This window comes from Sinocyclocheilus anshuiensis, unplaced genomic scaffold (genome assembly GCF_001515605.1).
Source record: "Sinocyclocheilus anshuiensis isolate Anshui unplaced genomic scaffold, SAMN03320099.WGS_v1.1 scaffold210, whole genome shotgun sequence".
NCBI classification, from domain to species: Eukaryota; Metazoa; Chordata; class Actinopteri; order Cypriniformes; family Cyprinidae; genus Sinocyclocheilus; species Sinocyclocheilus anshuiensis.
Window position 1 is genome coordinate 1,166,782 of NW_015547666.1, and position 3,347 is coordinate 1,170,128.

Genomic DNA, 3,347 nt, shown 5'->3' on the forward strand with positions numbered 1-3,347 from the left:
TACACACACACACACACACACACACACACACACACACACACCTGAGGGCTCAAGACCAGCAAAATGCCAAAACATCTTCTTTTATAGAGGTGCTCACTGCTGATGATCAGTTGATCAAAGGCATTTGCTTAGCAGAGCCTGACCGTTACTAACCCTCTTAATTCCTATGTTAACAGTAAGGGTGTCCTAAACGTTGTCACCCATGGCTTTTCCATTTTGGCTTTATTTTTGTTAAATAAATAATGACACGGTGCAATATGTAATGCGTTGTTGTTCATCTGAGGTTTTATTTTCCAAATTTTAAGACCAGCCAAGGACCAGATAATTTTTTAGTGTGTCCTGATATGGAAAACCATGGAATTCAATAAGGTGTCCAAACTTTTTCACATGACTGTACATACATACATTTTAAATGGATAAACAAGCTGTAATAGTCTATTGCAATGATGCTGTAAAACTGATTATTAAATATTTTGTGCATGCGCCAAATTAGTCAGCTGATTTGTGCATACATGTAAGAGAATTTTGCACATACTTAGTAGTTAACAACTGTCATAAATGTGCATTCCAGGTGTTGTTTTCACTGTTATTGAGCAGAGAAACATTACTGTCTGCATTCACAGTATGCATAGAGTTCATATCAGTTGGAAGCAGCTTCTCTTAGTCTATCATTAGCAAAGTGTACAATTTGCTCAAATGTTTTTAAAATGAGAACATCAGCATCATCATCTATTTCGATCTCATCGTTTTAGTTCTTCAGTTCATTGGCACCCCAATCTTCTCACAGCACAACTGCATCTAAAGAAAGAGAAGAGGTAAAAAAAAAAGAAGAAGATGACTACAAATATCAGACAAACTCATTATTCATAAATTATATTTACATTAAATGGCATGATCTACCGTCTCTTTGATCCTCTTGTTGGCGTATACCTTCTTTAGGTCTTTTTTCACCAGTGAACATACTTCATCCACTTTAGTCATGACGATCACTTGAGGAATTCCTACAATGATAGAATAAGTGGTCTATGAAATGGTTCAACTTTTTCTTGTTGTCTTAAAGGGGTCCTATTATGCTCTTTTACAAAGTCTTTATTTTGTTTTGGGGGTCTACTAGAACAGGCTCTCATACTAGGTTGTTCGAAAAACACATTATTTTTCACATATTTTACATTATTACAATTATTACAATTGTTAAATAAAATATCTCCTTTTGAAGTGGACTTTGAGCTTTGTAACTTTGCAGATCTTTTTTTATGCTCAAACAGCAACATTACAGACTAACTAAAGTTGAAAAAGTGAAAAAGCATAATAGGACCCCTTTAAGGAAAATGCTATTTTAAAATACTAACCTCCCCCACACACACACAAATGTAAACGTTCCTTATCACACAGTTTGACTTTTTTTGGAGGATAGTTTAACATGAGCAATGCACAAAAATGTTGTTGTCCTTGGGAACATGCTGAACGTTAAGTTCATCATATTTCTGTCAGGACCACTATCATCAAAGATGACTGACAATTAGCATACAGTTCTGGGTTGCTGATAATATTGAGGGACCTTATATATGAATGCTTAGACAGGTGTCGTATTCCCATCGGTAGATGTGGATCAGCTGAGAGTCAGCTGATGTGAGCTTGACTAACGTGACCTGCCAGAACTAATGCTTACGTTTGATTTCTGTCAGGACCACTATCGTCAAAGATGACTGACAATTAGCATGCAGGTTGGATTGGCGGTATGGTTCTGTTCTGGGTAAGAACTCCCTGCGCATCCATGCAGCCTAGCATGGATAAGAGCAGGGAGAGCAGCGATAACCCCCCAAAACACAACCATATGCTGATATCCCCCAACACAAACTGATAGCAAAATCTCAAACTCTTAAGCAACAAGCATGTTGCTCTTAACCAATGACCAATCAAATATGTTGCCAAAACCCACATAACCTGTAGCAACAATCGTGTTGCTTTTAACAGATGACCTAATGAATATGTTGTCAATACCTTAAAATGTTAAGTAACATATTCTCAATAACACCAGATAGACTTAAGAAAAACATGTTTCCAATTCAGATACAGCTTTACCGACCAGATTGCTCTGGAACAAGCATGTTCCCAACAATACAGATATAACTTAAGAACAAGCATGTTCCCAGTAATGACCAGGTAGCTTAATTAAGAACAAGCATATACCCATACGACTAGACAGCTTAAGAACAATCATGTTCCCAATAATGACCAGGAAGCTTAAGAACAAGCATATTCCCAATACGACTAGATAACTTAAGAACAAGCATGTTCTGATTACGACTACAGCTTTTAGAACAAGCATGTTCCAATAACAACCACGTGTTCCAGACAATGCAACTATAACTTAAGAACATGTTTCCAATACAACTAGACAGAACAAGCGTGTCTGATATGGGGACAGAATCAATGCTGAACTGACGGCTGCATCCGAAACTGGAAAATGCTGCCTTTGGAGGACACATTTCAAGGTAGGAAGGCATCGAGACACGTCGAATCCAAAATTAGCTTCACTTCCTGCCTCCTGAGATACCTCATCTGGCAGATATTTAAAGGCAGAATAGATCTCCTTCGCTGCCTTGATACCCACAATCCTGTGTGTTCCATCCCATGATGGTTGATCAAATAAATCATTGAATATTCACTGTTGTAGATCACTGAACCGTTAAGCTGCCTCAGAAGCATGTCCGATATCAGTTTCATGAGTTACCTTCATGAACAAACACCGCCTGCGAAGCCACTGGCCGACAGGCGGCGAGGCAGCATGTCAGCAGCCCAGGCCCTTGGATGCAGACGACTTCAACTGAACAACGACCATTTACCATTTTCTCTTGGAGCTGCGCCGCAGCAGAAATGATTCCCTTTGCACCATGGTCGTTATTTCCTGCTGCTTAATTCTGTGCTGTAGTGCACAGATAAAATAAAGGAGACTTGACTAGGTAAAAGGGGACATAACACACACAGTTTCGGCCAATCTCATGTTAATCTTGAGTACCTATAGTGTAGTATTGCATCATTCACATCTCTGAAGAGTCTTAAGTTTTATCAGATTTATAAAAGAAAGATACAGCTTTACGATTCTCTCCGAAAACAGCCGAGCTCCTGGAGCATGTCTTGGGCGGAGCTAAAGAGCCACTAGCATGCCAAAGCAATCGTCTGCAAGCTTTGAGACATCGACATGAATAAAACAGGAACAAAAACTTTGACTTCAATTTTATTTAATTTGTTAATAAAACATTCGTCACCGAAATGCATTTGCACAACTCAGTTTCTGCCCCGGAGAAACAAACTGCATCCCTTAACGCTGGGCTCTTCGGGAAAGA

The 3,347-nt window shown here is 38.9% G+C and overlaps 1 pseudogene; it reads right to left on the reverse strand.

Annotated features, from left to right (window-relative positions):
• The window catches only part of LOC107702563 (interferon-induced protein 44-like), a 29,078-nt pseudogene that overhangs the window by 2,260 nt on the left and 23,471 nt on the right, over nucleotides 1–3,347 (reverse strand).